We start from the raw sequence: 21,798 nt of genomic DNA, 5'->3' as shown, positions 1-21,798 counted from the left end.
TCTTAGTATGTAAAATAAATGACTTCCTCGCTGGCTAGAAGAGTTTTATAGAAACAGAAGGAGTTTTATAGAGCTAGAGGAGTTTTATAGAGCCAGAAGAATTTTATAGATCCAGAAGGAATTATATAGAGCCAAAAAGAGATTTATAGAGATAGGAGTTTCACAGCGCCAGAGGTGGTAAAGGAAAAATCTAAATTAAAACAAAAACGCATCACAATCAATGACACAATCACAATAAACGACAGAAACACAATAAAAAACAAAAGAGTATCACGAAGGAGGAACTGATGACTCTCAACATGACACATAAAAACAATTAACCTCCTTCGGCATTTGTTTTTACTGAGACAAATGGAATTAGAGAAGAAATGACAATAAAAGAAGAAAGAAGAAAGAATGTGGTGAAGAAACAGCACACTGGATGTTCTCCTGTTACTCCTCAAACCACCCCAAGACCAGCAGCTGTCACCAGTAGCTCTCTCTCTCTCTCTCTCTCTCCTGTCTGTGTTGGCTTTTGAGACACCCTGGGGGAGATGTTTGTCTATTCTATGGTGAAGCGAGACCAGAGCGCAGCGAGACCACGGATGAGACGAGACCATGGTGAGACGAGACCATGAGTGAGACGAGACCATGAATGAGACGAGACCATGGTGAGACGAGACCATGAATGAGACGAGACCATGAGCGAGACGAGATCATGGTGAGACGAGACCACGAGTGAGATGAGACCGTAGAGGCTGAACTTCTCTAAACGTGTTGTCAGTAATTTAGAACAAACTTGCTGAGTCTTCATAACTTTTACTGAATGTTGTTAATACGTCACTACCACACCCCCTACCCACCCCTTCCTCGTCAACCCACTGCCCCCCACCTCTCCTCCCTTCCTCGTCAACCCCAATGCTCCCCACCCTCTCCTCTCCCTTCCTCGTCACCCCCACTGCTCCCCACCCTCTCCTCTCCCTTTCTCGTCACCCCTCCCTCCCTCTCTTCCCTTCCTCACCCTTTCCTCACTGAGATAAGACCGTCTAAGACCAGCGACCTCATGAGATTAATGGGAGCAAAACCTTACACTTTATTTCCTCACTAAGATGAAGCAACATGAAGCCACTGACCTCACGGAGCCGAGCCGAGCCGAGCCTCCCAACCTCACAGTCCAGTTCCTTCCTCAAATGGGATATGGGTGAGGTTGGAGGCCATCTGAAAATAACCTCACGAGTTATGCGTCTCGGTGACTAAGTAAGTGAGTGAGTGAATGAATGAATGAGTGGGTGAGTGAGTGAATGAATGAGTGAGTGAGGCTGGCGACCTTCCTAAATTCGAGCCAACTAGCCCACCTCATCACTCATTTTCCCTCATTATACCCAACATAAAAAGGTCCCCATATCACCCCTTGGGGAACGACCCTACTAGTAAAAAAGAAGAAGAAATTATCACCCTTCTTCCCTTCCTCTCCTCTCTTATCTTCTTTCCTCTCCCTTCCCCTTCTCCCCTCTTCATGCTTCCCTTCCCCCTTCCATCCTCCTTTTATTTCCATTCTCCCTGCCCTTAAAATATATTAGAATCGGAGAGAGAGAGAGAGAGAGAGAGAGAGAGAGAGAGAGCAGAAAAATGTATTACCTTTCTTCAACAAACTTCTCTTGCAAATCATTCCACCATGCAATTAACATTCTTAAGATATTCTCAGGCCAGAAAGTTTTGTTCTGGGGAGAGAGATGATGAGGAGACGTATTAAATTCCTCATACATACTCCCCCATCAATGCTAATATCCCCCATATTCACACGGTCCTCATCAACGTTTATCTCGCCATTAACATGAACTCATCCGCACTAATATAAGTTCCTCCCCGGCAATACAACACCATCCCCAGCAATACAACACCATCCCTAGCAATACGACACCATCCCTAGCAATACAACACCAATATAGTAACACAGGCCCCACCCCTCAGCAACACACCACAATCCATCCCAGCAATACAAAAACCTCCCTCAGCAACACACCACAAACTCCCCAGCAACACTAATTCCAGGTTCTGGTATCTACAGGTGTGTCAGGGTGTAAAATCCCCTTCCGGACGCCCACAATCCCCAGGGCTTGAGGCTGCCATGTTGTTTGTTTCACACGGATGAGGGACCAAGACGGAGGAGGGCCTAGATGCTAAAATTCACAAGTCTTGAGCTCCGGGATTGTAAGAAGAAAAACACAGGGTAGATTCACATGTTCTGGGATCTTATAGGGAATTTATACGTTATTTATGCTCATACTAGGAAAAAAAAGAATAAGCAGGAAATTCACACGTTTTGAGCACCGGGATTGTAAGAAGGAAAACAAAGGCTGGATTCACATGTTCTGGGATCTTAGAGGGAATTTACACGTTCTTTATATCCATACTAGAAAAAGAAAACGGCTGTATATACAAATTTCACACGTTTTGAGCACCCACATATAAAAATAAAAAATAAAGAGGAAAAATACGCAGTTAAAATTTACATTGAAGATAACAGAGATAAGAAATTCCTGTCACCACAATACTGAAAGTCAAAACCCAATCAAGACTAAGTACACTGACAGCTGATATAATGCTGCCTCTATCTAGCTGACAGCCACTCGATCTATCATAAACGTCAGCTGTCAGGAGATGAAGAGAAAGGTTGTCAATATACTCAAGGGGTTAGGTTATTGTACTCAGGGTTTAGGTGATCGTACTCAGGAGGTTAGGTCAAAGGGGTTAAGTCATCGTACTCAGGAGGCTATGTCGTCGTACTCAAGGGGTTCAAGGCGGTTATTTTCCAGATGAGTTTAGTTTAGACTCTGAAAGATATTCCCAAACTCTAAAACTTAAAAAAATATGAAGCGACTTGTCTATTGTCTGCCTTGTCTTGTCTTGTGTCTGTCTTGTGTCTGTCTTGTCTGACTTGGTGTCTGTCTTGTCTAGTGTCTTGTCTTGTCTATTGTCTGCCTTGTCTTGTCTTGTGTCTGTCTTGTGTCTGTCTTGACTTGTGTCTGTCTTGTTTTGACATGAATTGACATGATTGACTAATCTTGTCTTGTCTCGCCTGATGCACCTCGCTGGCTTTAATTTTGGGCATAATCCACGTTTATGCGGGAGTGATGGGTGCTGATTGGTCTATTTCCAGCGTCACGTATACGGTTCCTCCTCCCATCAACCGTCACTCTCCTGCACAGAGACAGACAGACAGACAGACTGACAGGAGCTTTACTAATTATACTTAACCTAACCGAACTTCACTTATCACCTAACCTAACTCAACAGTATAAACCATCATATTAAACCAACCCTGAGGCATTAAACCAAGACCAATCTACATTAAACCACAAACCAGCACTGGGATGGGTACTAAACTGACGTCATGGTCTGCGTGGCCCGCATACACGTGGAGTTTGCCAAGGTTGGTCAGTGTCCACGGTCAGTCTGGCAGTGTTTATTTTCATCCGTGACGGCCCGCCAGTGTCTAGGTCTCGTCCGTACGTCTCGGTCACACTTCGGTATATTAAATTTATTGTATTAAATGTAGATTAGACACCCAAGCTTATTTTACCTGTTGATTAGAAACCTTAACACTGCCTAGAGGGTTGGATTAGGTTAGGGTGGTTAACATTCAGGTGAAATAAACCGGGCTTATATTTGATCGTAGCTCACACCCGGCCTCTTGAACCCCGTGGCGCTCGACTCTGAACAACATACAGCCTTAAATTCCTCCTTATATTTTCCTTTTAGTACATCGTAACTCACACCCCGGCCGCTAGGAGCTCCGTGGCGCTATGAGACCAAAACTTACCTGACTTATCAAGATAAACCAAAAACTTCTTGATTCACACAACACACTCTTGAGTCACCTAAGACTCAAACTTTGACTCAACTTTCTACTCACCGGTGTGGTAGAGTCGCGGCGCCACAACCCTGAAATAAGAAAGAGGAGGAAGTTTAATTGGTGTTATCTTATGGAGAGGAAAAGACTCACTCGGGGGGGTATTGTCTGTTATCATGGGCGTGTGCTTGGTGCTGTCTGTATGTATCTCTTATCTCCATGTCTTTTTGTCTTTTTGTCTTGCATTTCTATAATATGTCTGTCTACCTGTCATGTCTGTATGTTTTCTATTTGTTTTTCTGCCCTCTGTATCTGTCTGTTCTACTGTCTCTCTGTCTATAAGGAAGAACTTTAAACCCGTAATAATATTAATAATTTAACCCATCTTTCAATAAATCACAAATAACAGAATAAATAACTCTATATCATTAGTGGTCATCAAAGGGGTATTGTTTTAATGTAAATTTCTATCTACGTGTGATTATCTGGGTTCCAATACTGAAAAAAATTCCTCTCATTCTGGATATAATTCAGTTTCAGCTATAAAAGACTTGTAAAAACACCACAACAATGTCATATAAATGTAGAAAGAGACATTTATGTTGTTTTTGTATCTTCTGGCAACATTTGAAACTATACCAATACGTGTGGATTATTCTTATATTGTTTTTTCTCACATCAAGGCTTTTTGAGGATTTTATTAACACCTAAAAGAATTCCACTGACATTCAATTAATTAGGTTTCTTTGTTTTATCATTATTTTTTTACTCTTTCAGTCGCACGAATTGCCCTGAAAAACACTAATTTAATTAAGAAAAATATAATAATTTGCAATAGGTTATCGGTAGTACATAAAGCGTTTGTATTTACTGTAAAAAAGAAAATCTGTTTAAACTCTATTACGTCACAGGAAAATTAAGATGGAGCTAAAATATAAAATATAACGCAAATATAAAAAAAGCTATAATTATGTTATCTTACTTAATTATTTAGTTTTCTAAATGATGCGTTCGTTTTTGTTCGTATTTCTGACAAATAAATATTATGACGACACAGGACATGATAAGTACAAGTAAAAAACAAAAACAAATCACGACATTTCGGAAAATAACCACATTAACACAATATATATAAATCTGAACAAAATATATACATCCGTTCAATATAAACAGTGACAATGAGTTTATTCTCCCAACACAGTGATCTTCAAGAGACACACAGTAAAGACAAGCACTGGGCAGACTCAGATGTTATGTCCCAACACAGAGGTCTGAGTGTGTGTCGTAAAGGCCCACCCGCATTCTTCACCCCCGAGAAGTGTTATACAAACTGGTAAAGATCTGGATTTATTAAACTTAAACCTACACCAATGATCTTAAGTTCATGTAAATAACTGAACCTAATGATTTTAAGTTAAGTTTATTCAGTTAAATATAATTAACTAGAGTATAAATAAAACCAAAAAAACATTCAAATATGCAGGAATTCCCGTCCTCAGATACCGATGACGTCACAACAAAACACGGCCTGAGCGGTGAGGAGTGAGAGAGAGACGAGAGACTTGAGAGAGAAGAGAGAGTCGTAGTGGTGGTGGAGTCAGTCTAAAGCCAGGCTAGACGAAGCCAACAATCCGCCTCTGTTTACTCCCACAAATATTTCTCTACTAGCAAAATTCCCCTACACAAGACACCACTGATGGTCGGAAGGGAAGAAATGAGACCCCAGAAAATCCTGTTTTGTTTTAAATTCACGATTTTTCTCTCAGGGTTAAAGGTTCGCGGGTGACTTGGTGTTGGGAGGCTGGTGGTGGTGGTCATGTACACTGTTGCCGCCCTGACGGTCATCCAGGGCACCACGCCGTGAAAAACACCTCCACTTTTCCCCCAGCACGTTTAATACTTGGCAACGCAGCACTGTCCGCATTCTTAGTTATCCGGACAATCAATTTTTACTCCTACTACTATTAATACGATCTGACATTAACTTAAACTACAGTCTTGATGCACTTTTAAAGCCATTTTTTTCCTATGTTTGTGTGATGGTTGAAGGTGAGACAGTCAGTTGCTTTCTCAATGCTTCAGTTGTAAGAAATATTTCACGAACGAACGTCACAGCTCGCCCTCAGGTCAACAACTGTGGCAGCAAGACGTAAATACTCATTTTGTCGACTATGCACCTATTTTGCGTACCTCTTGGCGTAATGACTGTTCTTTGCGTATAATATCCTTGGGGTAGGGTATGGTGGGGTAGGGTAGGGTAAGGTAGGGTAGGGTAAGGTAGGGTAGGGTAGGGGTCAAAATATTGTACAGGTGTGCATATATTCTACAGGTGTTTGTGCTGTACACTATAGATCCTACAGATGTACACTATGGCCCCTGCAGGTGTACAAATCCTCGACCACAGCTAGTGTCTAGTGTACACCTTGTGGCAGCTTATCACTGTAGCGGCGACCATACACTTCATCCTGCAATCAGACTTGACCCCCATGCATCCTGGGTGAGCCTTCAGATACAACCGGACCCCAATGCACTACTATATGTAGCCTGGGGGCCCCAACACGTACAACCGGGCCCCAGTGTACACACGCCCACAGGGTTGCGCCACACAAAGGCAACAAACCAGTTTTCTTGCTGAGGGCGGCGTGTGGGGCTGACATGTGCCCTTGGGAGGCTGCATTATACTGCCTGCAGGTAAGAGACGCCCCTGGGACCTCACGTCTATGAACAGATAATAATAACAATCCCTCAACAACCAACGTGACAACAACACAAACAACAACATACTCACACACAAGCAACAACACTCTCCACACACCAAAACAAACAACAACATACACCACATACCAAAACAAACAACAACATACTCCACACACCAACACAAACAACAACATACTCCACACACCAAAACAAACAACAACATACTCCACACACCAACACAAACAACAACATACTCCACACACCAACACAAACAACAACATACTCCACACACCAAAACAAACAACATACACCACATACCAATAACACCACAATGCATTAATACACAGAACAAATAGACCTATCACCCCGTGGATATACAGATAATACAAACTTAAAAATCGTACAAGAATTAACTAGGCCAATTAAGATATGGCAGTAGAGAATTCACAGTTCACCAGATGGCAACAGTAACTTCAGCGACGAGAGGAGTTAAGTGTCCTGTAATAATTTCTAACTTGATAATGAATCGACTTGAAGTACTGGTGGTGGTGGAGTGGTTATTACACTGAGTAGGTCAACTTGTGATCTTAAGTTCGAATCTTGGTTGAGGAGCTGTTGTGGGGTATATACTAGCATATTGTGTGAGCTAGTACTAGGAATATAACCACTAGCTTGTTGTAAATACTTAAACAGATATAACAGTTCTATTTGTGTGTGTGTGTGTGAGGTCAGGTCCAGGTATCTAATGTCGTGAGTTGACTCGTAAATGTGAAAGGCTTGGGTGTGTGTAGAGATGCTTGTTGTTCCTCGTATTGACGCCTCTGTGTTTCCAGGTGAATTAGAACAGGTAGGGAGGTTCATACCTGTTTAGAATGCATCAAGGAGAACCGTCAGGATTCGTCACCTGTTATGCTCTCTCTCTCACACACACACACACACACGCCCCACACACGCACGCACACACACACACACACACACACACACACACACACACACACACACACACACACACACACACACACACACACACAATAAAAGCAGATGGATGGAAGGCTCAGCATCAAGACATTCCCTGCAGCCCATAGAAAACATAATCATCAAAGGTCTCCCTGGAATCCTGGAATCTTGGAATTTCATCTGGAACGCCTCTGTTATGGACCTCCTCCGAATAATTAATGGCCAACGCGACTTAAAACCAAAAAATTAAACTAGATTTATGATAAAGGAGAATTTATTTCATTCTGGTTCACCTGAAGATTACGCACCCCTGGGGAAGAAGGAGGGGGGGGGGAGGAGGAGGAGATGAAAGAAGAGGAGAAGAAGGAGGAGGAGGAGATAGAGGAGAGAATGAGGTGAGAGCAGGGGAGGACGCAGTAAGGACAAGGGGGCGTGACCTCCTGGCCGGACGCCACGAAGCATCCAGGAGTCCTTCCTTCCTTGTCCTCCTCCTCCTCCTTCTCGTCTTACTTTTCCTCTTCCTCCTCCTCCATCTCATATTATATCTGGCAAGTCACACACCACCAAAGAAAATCACACACACACAGGTAATGAGACGACAGTAAGAGTCACAAGGGCGTAGAGACAAGAGTTCAATATCCACCATTAGCCTCTACACGTTCCCTCCTGTAGCCCTCACAGCATAACACAGCCCCTCACAGCATAACACAGCCCCTCACAGCATCTTCTCCCTACATTGTACCCTCCCCCTACACAACACACCCTCCCACTACACAACACACCCTCCCCCTACACAACACACCCCTCCCCACACAACACACCTCCCTACACAACACACTCCCTCCCCTTGCCACAACACACCCTCCACTGCACAACACACCTCCCACTACACAACACACACCCTCCCACTACACAACACACCCTCCCCACACAACACACCTCCACTACACAACACACCCTCCCACCACACAACACACCCTCCCCACACAAACACACCCTCCCCACACACAACACACCCCTCCCCCCCCACACAACACACCCCACCCCCACACAACACACACCTCCCCACTGCACAACACACCCTCCCTACACAACACACCCTCCCCACTACACAACACACCTCCCCACACAACACACCCTCCCCACAACACACACCCTCCCCCCCCACAAACACACACCCCACCCCCACACAACACACCCTCCACCTGCACAACACACCCTCCCCCCACAACACACCCTCCCCCCCCACACAACACACCCCTCCCCCCACACAACACACCCTCCCCACACACAACACACCTCCCCACACACACACCCTACCCCTACACAACACACCTCCCACTCATACACAACACACCCTCCACTACACAACACACCCTCCCCCTACACAACACACCCTCCCACTACACAACACACCCTCCCTCTACACAACACACCCTCCCACTACACAACACACCCTCCCCTACACACCCACCCACACCTATAACTCACGCCCTCATCTCTGTGTCGTAGCTTAAGTGAGTCAGTCAGAGCCACCTTCCCACATCTCCACTTTACCACAGCTAAAATAACTTACAAAGCTTAGGTTAGTTTAGGTTAGGGTTAGAATAGGTTAGGTTAGAATAGGTTAGGTTAAGTTTAAATACATTAAGACAATCATCAACTAAATATCTCCCTTAACTCATAAACAATTAATGAACCAAGTAGAGTCACAAGCCAATATTAACGCCATTTTGTGTACCTATTACCATTGCCTTAACATATACGTGCGTGTCATGAATCCACAAACGAGTAAAATTCACCGTAAGATCCTTCAAGTATCACGACCCAGAGAGCTACACCAGATCATCAGCTCACCTGTGTTCACCTGAGCTAATGAGCTATTCAAGGGCACTGGCTGTTAAAGAGGAACATGTGAATGAGTTGCTTTTAACCAGGGAGGGAATGACTTGATGTGTGTGTGTGTGTGTTGTGTGGGTGTGTGTGTGTGTGTGTTGTGTGTGGGTGTGTGTGTGTGTGTGCTCTCTGATTGATTGTCATTCTCTTTTTGTGTCTCTATCTATCTATCTATCTATCTATCTATCTATCTATCTATCAGTCAATCTATCTATCTATCTATCTATCTGTGTGTCTGTCTCTCTGTCTGTCTGTATGTTGTATCCACACTTGCTAACACATTATACACATACACTCCACATATATTTCTACATACAAACACATACAGAGAGAGAGAGAGAGAGAGAGAGAGAGAGAGAGAGAGAGAGAGAGAGAGAGGAACTGTAACTAGCAGAAAGGTCAAGCAGATTATGATGTCATGGATGCAGCTGGAATGGAGTGGTTAACACGTTTACAACACGTGTTAAATTTGGTTAGGTTTATGTTAAGTTTGAGTATCTAAGCTTCAGGTGAAATAAGCTGGGGGTGTCTAAGCCTCAGGTGAAACAAGCTGGGGTGTCTAATCTTCAGGTGAAATAAGCTGGGGTGTCTAATCTTCAGGTGAGATAAGCTGGGGTGTCTAAGCTTCAGGTGAAATAAGCTGGAGTGTCTAATCTTTTATACAAATACCATCACAAAATATTCATAAAAATACTTCCCATCTCTATTTAAATTGACAAAATCAACACACACACAGCATTACAACTCAACTACCCCACAGCACACAGCACTCCTCCACAGCACACAGCACTACCCCACAACACACAGCACTCCCCCACAACACACAGCACTCCCCCACAGCACACAGCACTCCTCCACAGCACACAGCACTCCCCCACAACACACAGCACTCCCCACAACACACACAGTGCTTCCCAACACACAGCGCCCCCCACACACACACAGCACCTCCACAGCACACAGCACTACCCCACAACACACAGCACTCCCCTCACAACACACAGCACCCCCACAGCACACAGCACCCCCCACAGCACACAGCACTCCCCACACACAGCACTCCCCACAGCACACAGCACTCCCCACACACACAGCACTCCCCACAGCACACAGCACTACCCCACAGCACACAGCACTCCTCCACAGCACACAGCACTACCCCACAACACACAGCACTCCCCCACAACACACAGCACTCCCCCACAGCACACAGCACTCCTCCACAGCACACAGCACTCCCCCACAGCAGTCCTCCACAGCATTACGGGGTAGACTAAAGAAAATAAGGAGGTGGGGATAAACTGACACAGCGTGGGAACAGAACACACAGCAAAAACTCGAACAGCAGCTGTCGTCCCTTGAAAAGTCACGGGCGTCTCTCTAAAGCTTCTGAGGACAGCGGCGGGGAAAATGGCCCAGGGGGAAAAATGGCCGTGGGGGGAAATATGGCCCTGGAGTAACATGGTCTTGGGGTAAAATGGCCTTGAGGAAGTATGGTGTTGGGGAAACATGGTCCTGGGGAAACATGTCCCTGGGGAAATTATGGTCCTGGGGAAACATGTCCCTGGGGAAAATATGGTCCTGGGGGAAACATGTCCCTGGGGAAAAACCGTCTTGAGAAAACAACAACAAATGTATCAACAATAACACCAGCAGTAACATAGAAACAGCAACAATAACAAAAACAGCAACAAAAACAACCACAACAAATACATCATGACCTACATAACAAACGCAACAGCAATAACAGATGCACAAAAACAGTAGCAACAACAGCAATGAAAAGAACAGCAGCTGTGAAGGACGAGTGTAGAGTGGTGGGGGGGGAGGGGGGAGGTACAGATGATCATGACAAACGAGGGTGGGGTGTAGGGAGGGGAGGGGGGAGAGGAGGGTGAAGGAGGGAGAGGAGGTGGAGGGGAAGGAGGAGGAGTGGAGGCAGGGGAAGAAGGAGGATACGAGGAGGAGTAAGAGGAGGAGAAGAATAAAGGAGAGATAGAGAAGAGACAGAGAAGAAAGAGAGAATAAAGGGTAAAATAGAGAAAAGGGAAATAAATGGGAGATAGAGAAGGTAATAAAGGAAGGATATAGAAGTAGGGAGGTAATAAAAGGGACAGTGATGAAAGGGGCAGCAATAAATGAGAGGAGAGAAGAGAAGAGAAGAGAGATTTACAGAAATCCATTAAGTTATCTTTTCCATTAGTGCGGGTAATCCATCCATCCTCTCTCTCTCTCTCTCTAAACAACAACTACAGTTACGTCTTTTAATACAAATATATCACCTGAAGATAAGACACCCAAATGCTAACCTATTCAATCCAACCCTAACCTAATCTAAATCCTGGACTAAACACGTTAAGATGAGATGACCTTTCCCCTCCCACTAGTCACAACTACCCCCCCCACACCCCACAACTACCCCCCACAACACCACACCGTCAGCAACCACTCATATTGAAGTGTCTCGTTAAGCAAAACATAAAGATTAACTCCCGGCAAGGTAAGCGATTATAAGCCCTCATACCTCCGAGTCAATCAGCAGCAAACATAACACACTTTGCTTCTGGTCGTCTCCATCTTGTTTAGGGGGGCTCTTGGGGGCATTAGTGTGACTCTTGAGGCATTAATGTGACTCCTAGGGCATTAGTGTGATTCTTGCGGACATTAATGTGACTTGGGGGCATTAGTGTGACTCTTGTGGGCATTAGTGTGACTCTTGAGGCATTAATGTGACTCCTAGGGGCATTAGTGTGACTCCTGGGGGCATTACTAAGACTTAAAACACCTTCAATACAATGCCTTAACCCCAGCAAGACGGAAAACGTAAACCGGATATATAACCAATTCTCAGTAACAAAACAAAAAAATTATAATGAAAATAGGAATTTATCTCGAGTATGAGACCGCCAAATTAATTCCTGGAGTTTGTCATGAGGTAAATTCTAGTTGGTAAGTCACGGCGGAAAGTCCAATTAGCGGTGGGATGGACAGGTAGCGTCTCACAGTCCCAGCCAAAACTCAAGATTGTTCCGAGTTTCAGCCTCCAAGGTTACTGTGGTTGAGGCTCTGTGATTAATGTTATTTTTTATGGTCTTGTTTGATCCACGGTGATCCAGTAGCGTCATGGAGATCCGCCAGAGCTACAGATATCCACCAGTCACAGATATCCACAAGAGCCACAGAGATCCACTAGAGCCACAGATATCCACAAGAACCACAGAGATCCACTAGAGCTACAGAAATCCACCAGAGCCACAGAGGTCCACCAGATACCTTAACTATGTAGAGAATTTTAAAAGCTACCACACATTAAGTTACGTTACATTAGAATGGCTCTTGGGTGTGACGTAAGTGTGTGTGTGTGTGTGTGTGTGTGTGTGTGTGTGTGTGTGTGTGTGTGTGTGTGTCGTGTTTTTAATGGCTCTAACACGTAACTTTCTCACTATTGAAGGATGGAGCAACGTAAGGAGTCATTACTTCATCAGTAATTGAAACTACCTCACGTGACAACTTCCAGGTATTAATAACAGTTCAGGAAATTAATAAACCACAGTGGCACTCATAGTTCCCTCAGTGGCACTCTTAGCGGGACAACCATTCGTCAGGGGTATCAAGTTTCCTGGCACTCTGGCGGGGGATCTGTGCCTCTGGTTGGCCCTCTGTCTGACTGGCTCTCTGGCTTGGCTCGATGGCTGACTGGTTGGATGGATGGCTCTCTGGTTGACTGACTCACTACCACCAACCTCAACCACTACCACCATAATCACCACCCCCTCACCCAACCACCACCCCCACACCAACCATAACAACCTCCACCAACCATAACAACCACCATCTCCACCACCACAAACCACAACAATGACCAATTTACAGAAGCCAGCAGAACTATATTAACTTCCTTATTACGTCAAACTGTCAACTCTCTCCCACTTTCCCTCCTTCAAGGCTCACCAACCTGTTCATAGACTCGGATCACGTAAATGATTCTTTTTTTTTTTACATTTACAGTACAGTTTGGTTAGGTTAGGTTAGGTACGACCCTGACTAGCCTCTTTAGTACGACCCTGGCTGAATCTGTGACAGTGACGACGTCGTTTATGAGGAAATACATACGACCTTGAGTGTACAGTACCAACACGCGACCCTCTGAGTGTATGATTATCTGCAGTGTACACTTTACAAACATACGTAGACAAATAAACAATCACATGCAAACGCTCATAGTCACGCACACACACACACACACAATCACGCCCCAACATACATACAAACATACTAACACATACACATCAATACACACAGACAGACACACAGACAGAAGGGAAGCAAAAATACAACAGGAAGCCCAAAGTGTCACAACAGGAGACAGTCACACACACACAGCAGGTAACAACACACTAATAACACACACACACACGTAACAGACATAACAGGTAATTAAAGAGTGACGTAACAGACGAGAGATTCATAACAAAGGTGTGTGTGTGTGTGTGAGTGTTTTTTTACCTGTGATGGATCTGAGATGAATGTTGACAGATACGAATGATGAAGATGTGTGATTTAGCTGTATAAGAAAGAGATGAATTTATAACCAACATTTATAGCATTGAGAGAGAGAGAGAGAGAGAGAGAGAGAGAGAGAGAGAGAGAGAGAGAGAGAGAGAGAGAAAGCACAATCACCCTCCCAGACCACACAACGTACCATCATATATAGACGACTAATATATCACTTCCTCCTGGTGATCCTTTATATATCAAGCTATAGAGGCATATATCACCTATATTACCGTACGATATATAGAACGAACTAATGACGCTTCACCCTGTCTATATTTCCAATGATATAGATTAATATATCACACGTTAATATACCATCTGGCCTCTGTTGGGTAATAGTATAGTTGAGGTGTTTGCTATATCTATGACTATATTGTATTAGATATTGACCAGATGTGTATTATTTGGCTATATTTAACTTCAGGATAGGTATGTTGAATAATATATAGGTGTATTTATCATAGAAATACATTTGTGAGATATTATATAGGGCAGGAGGAAGAGAAGGAAGGGGGAGGAGGAGGAATAGGAAGGAGGAGGAAGAGGAAGGAAAATGAAGATGAAAGGAAGGTGGAGGGAGAGGAGTGACTGTGTGTGTGTGTGTGTGTGTGTGTGTGTGTCCTAGCAGCCTTCACCATGGCTCTAGTATTCTCCAACTAACGTATATAATAACACCATCATATATTACAGTTACCACATCTTTATAACCCCCCCCCCCTTCCACAGCCGTCACAGCCTCACTCACCCGAGCCAAGAGTGAGAAGCAAATTTTACAACACGGGAGGAAAATTATAGGTGAATGATACGTATATTTCCCTTCAATTTTTTTCTTCTATAATTTAAGATTTTTTCCCCCATAAGTAAGATTATAAGTTTTAAGTATTAGGTTAAATTAATTCCTATATTGTGAAGTGTTAAATGTAAGTATAGATTTTAAGTATAAAGTACAGGTAGAGATATTTCTATAGGGTTATATATTACAGGTACACACACACACACACACACACACACACACACACACACACACACACACACACACACACACACAATAATATCCAGGTGTTTCTGTCTGGTTAGGTTAGGTAAGGACATAAACTTCTCTCTAACATAAAACTCTCCTTAACATAAATTTCTCCTCCACATAAAATAATCTTAACCAATATAGGACGTTCTTTACCACCGTACATATCCTTCCTTCCTTCCTTCCTCTCTCTCTTTTGTTATGTTCCTTCCTTCTCTTTCTTTCTTTCTTTCTTTCTTTCTTTCTTTCTTTAACTTCCTTCCTCCTTCCCTTCTTTTTCATTCTTTCTTTCTTTTGTTAACTTCCTTCCTTCCTTCCTTTCTTTCCTTCTTTCTCTCTTTCTTTCTTTCTTTCTTTTGTTAACTTCTTCCCTCCTTCCCTTCTCTCTCTTTCTCCCCCTCAGGTCGCATTACAGTGTTCAATCATCAGGTGTAACAATAAACCAGGGTGATTAATCTTCACGTGATTCCCAAACTTACAAATTTATTCTCCCTTAAGCACAAACTCCTCACCTATACCCTCCCTCTCCCTAATACCCTCCCTTCTCCCTCCCATAAGACCCTCTAACCTCCCTCTCCTCCACAACACCTTCCTACCTCCCCCCTATCCCCCCTCACCCCTCCAAAATAAGATGCAACTCAGGCAAGAACACACAGGTAAATTATTCACACCTGTGGGGGGTGGGGGGGGGGATCAATTTATACAAGCGCTTTCATGTTTCCCTCGACAGGTAAAAAAAATATATATTCCTCCTTAAAAATTTCCATGATAAGTCGAGTTTCTTCTTCACGTGTACCTTGACTCTATCTCCTCCCGTTTGCAGTGTATGACGTGAAGAGTTGAGAGGCAGGTAAGGCACACACGAACAGTGAGACTCGCACAAAGAATCAGACACAAAGACAAAAACAGACAATAAGACAAAAACAGACAATAAGACAAAAACAGACAGACAGACAGTAAGACAAAAACAGACAGACAGACAGTAAGACAAAAACAGACGGACACATACACTGTCCTCCTCCCTGGCAGTACACGAGACCTACAGTATACCGGTGTGTTTGTGTATTATAAAAGACAGCTTTTTACCTCCATGACACCACTGTATCCTGAGACGTCTTCCTCACTATCTCACTCCCTACGGCCCTCTCTCCCTCTCTCTCTATTACTTTGCTTCTTTCATTTTTTCACTATCTTTCCTTGCCATCTTTCCTCTTTCCCACTTTTCCTCGTTCCCTCTCTTTTTGTCACCCCTCCCTCCCTCCTTCACTCCCTCTCCACCCCTCTCTCCCTCCCTCCATCACCGAACCTGTCACATTAATGACAAGTAAGTTAGAGTGAACAACCTAACCTAACCTACCCAGTAACCTAACCTAAATATATCCATAAATCACTACATTACCATACCACTATCTTCCCCCCCCCCGCAACGAGAGATGAACCTAGCTGACCAACCAACCATTAGCAGCAACGTAAATCATAGCAGAATCTCTCATAACAAAACTTTTTAGCAATCATCACTTTACGACGTGGGGATTAAACTAACTTAAAACGTTTAGCGGAAGATAAAACCGACTACCTGAGTTACCCCTGCCAGACCCTGTTCCAGTGTCTCATAAACCCGTTTTCTTTGAGTTCCAGGGAGTTGTATTTTGCATGTACTGGGGTCCCATTTTGCGTGTACTGGGGTCCCATCTTTCGTGTACTGGGGTCCCATCTTTCGTGTACTGAGGTCCCACCCTGCATGCATTGTAGTATCATCTTCCAAGCACCCCCCTAGCACCCCATCAATCCTCCTAGCATCCCATCACCCCACCATCCTTTTTAACACCCCCATCATTCATAACATCCCTCCTAGCACCCCATCACCCTCTCTTAGCACCCCATCACTCCCAGCATCCTTCCCACACCCCATCAATCCTAGCAACCCTCCCATCACTCCAGGTTCCCCATCAGTTGTCTAGGCCACGCCAGAATTAGCCTGGGTTTGGCCTGACTATAGCCAAGACGCATCATAATATCTGCCTCACAGTTACACTCGTGGCGGGAATTTCTGAAATGCTGTGATCGTATCTCAAGTCAGGGATGGAAATTTGGCCTCAGTGCTTCCGTTCTCGCCTCCTTCACCTCCGTCGTTCTTCCCTTCCTTCTCCTCTCCTCCTCCCGCCCTCCCTCTATGACCCTTCCTCCTCCTCCTCCTCCACACACCGCTACGATAACTTCTTTTCCTCTCCTTCTTTCCCTCCTCTTCCGTTTCCGTCTCCTCCATCTTCGTCTTTCTTCCCTCCTTCCTTCCTTCCCTCATCATCAAATAAGGAATAAACAAAACGAGATAGGAAGACAAATAAGGATAATAAATGAAGAACCAGAGAGAGAGAGACTTGGAACATGAATCACATTAGAAGATTTACAACCAAACTATATCTGTGTTTCAGACCCAGGAGACACGACAAGAATCTTAGTATTACAGTCGAGGGTTAGGTTAGGTTACAGGTAAGTTAGGTTTGGTTACAGGTAAGTTAGGTTTGGTTACATGGAAGTTAGGTTTGGTTAGATTAGCTTAAGCTAGGTTAGGTCTGATTAGGTTAGGTTAAGTTGTGGGTGAGAGTACAGCCCAGCCAACGCCTCACCGCTACTTGGTCAGGATGAAGGTCACTCGTGGGAGAAAGTCACCACCGCTAACCAAGGTCACCACTTGGGTTCATACAAAGGACTGTTAGTTACAAGACTAGCGAAGTCATCTTAAAACTATATATTGCGCGTGTGAGACCTCACTTGGATTGCTCAGTTCAATTCTGGTCACCGTATTACAGAATGGATATAGAATCACTGGAAGGAATTCAGAGGAGAATGACAAGACTAACCTCGGGCATTAGGAACCTTGAGTACAGACAGGTTAAAGCATCTTAATTTGCACTCCCTCGAGAGACGTAGAGTGAGGGGCGACATGATCGAGGTGTATAAATGGAAGTCAGGGCTAAACAAAGGTACTCAAACTTTCCATCCAGGAGCGAACTCGTAACAATGGTTTTAAAGTAGACAAATTTAGATTTAGGCGCAAAATAGGTAAACATTGGTTTGGAAACAGAGTAGTGGACGAGTGGAACAAGTTACCAAATATCATCATTAACTCGAATACGCTGGATAGTTTCAAACATAGGTTGGATGGATATATGAGCGATAGGTGTTGAGTGTAAATGGGACTGCCCAGTATGGGTCAATAGGCCCGCTGTAGTTTCCTCCATTCTTATGTTCTTATGTTAGTCACATGGACCCTAACCTAACTTAACCCAATCACATGTTTAAATTGAGACCCTTTAAATTGGGAGTCTTTTAAATTACGACACTTTAAATTGGGGGTCACTTTAAACTGGGAGCTCTTAAAACTAGAACCTTTAAACTCGCACCCCTTTAAACTGGCACTCCTTTAAACTTGGCTCTATTAAAATGAAGGATCCACAGAGGAGGGGCCACCATGAATGGGAGGACCTTAACCACGTAACCACGGCCCCAGATCCGGTCACTAGTGGTAACCGGAGTACGAATTCTTAAGGAGTTTTTTATGTAAATATATCGCTGGGGATATTAGGTGACTCGACTTATTATGGAGACGGAGTTTACCTGTTACATATCCTAGTTTATTCCTCGTTGAAAATTAGGCATCCTAACCTAACCTGAAGATTAAGCACCCTAACACTAACCTAACCTAACCTGAAGATTAAGCACACTAACCTAACCTAACCTGAAGATTAAGCACCCTAACACTAACCTAACCTAACCTGAAGCTTAAGCACCCTAACGCTAATTTAATATAATTTAACCTAACCTAATGTAACCAAGGTAATTTAACATCACCTAACAAAATAATATGACTTTATGATAATCCATTTTGACGTCGAAATTTAAATGTCAATAATATCTAAAAAAAATCATCTTCCATCAGAGGTTAAGCGAGTAGGTTAGGTTAGGTTAGGTTAAGTGAGTCAGTTAGATGCATCCACAACAACTCCAGTTAATAGGAAAACATAAACAAACAAACTCTCAAGAATCCGGAACCAAACACACACACACACACACAGAGGAGTCCGCTAGTAAGTGGATTAATACCGGACAAAAACACGATACAAAAACACAATGATTCGTTACAGTTCGTCCTGGAGGTCGACTGGCTGACTCTAACTGGAGAACACAGTGTGGAGAACATGGTGTGGAGGAGAACATGGTGTGGAGGAGAACATAGTGTGGAGGAGAACATGGTGTGGAGAACATGGTGTGGAGGAGAACACAGTATGGAGGAGAACACAGTGTGGAGAACACAGTGTGGAGGAGAACATGGTGTGGAGGACAACATGGTGTGGAGGACAACATGGTGTGGAGATCATGATGTGGAGGGCAACATGGTGTGGAGGACAACATAGTGTGGAGGACAACATGGTGTGGAAAACAATATGGTGTGGAGAATATGGTGTGGAGAACATGGTGTGGAGGACAACATAGTGTGGAGAACAGGGTGTGGAGGACAACATAGTGTGGAGGACAGGGTGTGGAGAAAGGACCATAAACAACATAATAAAAGATAAACAAATAAACATACTTCTTAAAAGTATTAATTATAAGAAAAACTTTTAATAGATCATCAAAAGTTATTTATTATCTTGAATCATAACTTACTGAACGGTACCTAATAACCCTGGAAGGTGAAGCACTTAACAAACAAACAACGTATAATCTAATGCTACTTCGTTTAATATCACCGTAACTATCAACACCTTAACGATGCATTTCAACACATAAATTACGTAACGTCACAATAACAAATTTTCTTTTCACTACAAAAGTAATTACAATTTCTCTTGACATTAAGGCTTAAACTGTACCTTTTTTTGGGTTGGATTTGACCTCTAAGAAAATGTCGTAATTGGGGAAAAAAATTAATTTATGTGTATTTGTGAATAGAGGGACAGTTAAAGTGATTTGTGGTGGGTTAAGACGGTGGGTTAAGACGGTGGGTTCTTTAGCTGGTGGGTTAACACGAGCAGCGGTATACATTTCCTCCACTGTTTTAATGTATAACTATGTATACTGTAACTGTTAGTGAATAAAATTACTGCGTTCACTATATAACCTAACCTGACCTGACCTCATACAGTCAGTAATACGGTGACCCAGACTCGAGTTTATTTTTATGTGAATCTCTTAGTATATTTCCCGTAGATGAAACGAACCACAACAGGGTGATAATGTGCTCAAATGAACCAGTATTGAGGTGGGAGAGAGTCAGAATGGATCAATTTAACCCCAGTCAATGCCCTTCCCAAACTGAGCCACCTACCACCACCACCATTACCACCATTCCCAGAACGTCACCTACCACCACAACCTCCATCTAGATTACCACCATCCACTACAACTACACTTACAATCACAATCACAACCTCCCCTACCACCACCACCACCTCCTTCTTCACCTCCTCCTCCAGCAGGTGGGAACATGGCTACAGGAGACACGCGCCGTGATAACTTCCTCCCCCATGACCCCACCCAACACGCGTCCCTCACCCACCCACCCACCCACCTGTAAATATTACTATCATCTTAATGCGTTCAAGGATGTAAACCCACTTCACCCCACCTCCTCACCCACTTCACCCCACCTCCTCACCCACTACCCTCCACCCACTACCTTCCCCCTCCCCCCACAACAGCGAGGAGTTAGCGGAACGGAACGCCCCGGGTTGACTCATTCTCCCGTGTTCCCCCGCCCAGGTGAACCCCGCTACGTGAAGGTGATGTAAACAAGAAACAACATACCTGGTACACTCACCTGGTTCAACACAACACCTGGTACACTCACCTGGTTCAACACAACACCTGGTACACTCACCTGGTTCAACACAACACCTGGTACACTCACCTGGCTCAACACAACACCTGGTACACTCACCTGGTTGACACAACACCTGGTACACTCACCTGGTTCAACACAACACCTGGTACACTCACCTGGTTCAACACAACACCTGGTACACTCACCTGGTTCAACACAACACCTGGTACACTCACCTGGCTCAACACAACACCTGGTACACTCACCTGGTTGATCACACCAGAACAACGTGAAAGCATGACAACTGGACAGACAATACACACAAAAAGGTCACAGATGGTAGACATTTATAAGGCTTTGACCTTTGACCTCTCTGACCTACTGAACCAGAAACAACAACAGTGAAGAGACAAAGATAAAAAAAACATCGAAAACCAAAAACAGCGAAAAAACGAAACCAAAAATATCCAAAAAGTGAGCAAAAATAAATAAAAAAGCAAAATACAAACATACAAACAAATTAAATAAAAAATTAAATAAAACAAAATTAAAAAAAACGCGAATCACGAAAAAAAAGAGAAAAATATAAGTAAATCTAATAAATAAATAATTAAACACGATCCGACACTAAACAAAAGCCAACAGAGACAAATTAATAAAAGGTTAACAGGACACCTACAACCAGGGCTAAAAAAAAGACTTAATAAAGGTTAAATACAGGTTAAATACAGGTTAAATACAGGTTAAATATAGACTAAACAAAGGCTAATAAAACAACAAAAGCCCCACAAGAGGTAAACAAAAGACCACATTGTCTCCAGCAGTTACAATAACCAAGTGAGAGAGGAAAGTAAACAGAGGGGACGAGTGAGGGGGAGTGAGGGGGGAAAGGGGGGAGGAGAGGGGGTGGAGGGAGGGGGTTAGGGGAGATGAGGTAAGGAACTAAGTAGACAAGCGATAAATTAATCATTGAGTGACAGCGGCGAGTGTGAGATGAGGAGGTGGTGAGGGGTG

General features: G+C 43.7%; 1 protein-coding gene across 3 annotated transcripts in view; it reads right to left on the bottom strand.

Annotated features, from left to right (window-relative positions):
• Positions 1-21,798, bottom strand: part of LOC121876047 (tetraspanin-18-like) — a gene marked incomplete at its 3' end in the record, with an annotated part of 116,363 nt that overhangs the window by 82,803 nt on the left and 11,762 nt on the right. For 2 of the 3 annotated variants that reach the window (XM_042380929.1, XM_042380927.1), the window contains 1 exon segment: positions 3,896-3,924. 3 annotated transcript variants of the gene reach the window in all.

This window comes from Homarus americanus, unplaced genomic scaffold, assembly GCF_018991925.1.
Source record: "Homarus americanus isolate GMGI-L3 unplaced genomic scaffold, GMGI_Hamer_2.0 scaffold10152, whole genome shotgun sequence".
NCBI lineage: Eukaryota > Metazoa > Arthropoda > Malacostraca > Decapoda > Nephropidae > Homarus > Homarus americanus.
This window is presented reverse-complemented; position numbering and strand designations above follow the sequence as displayed.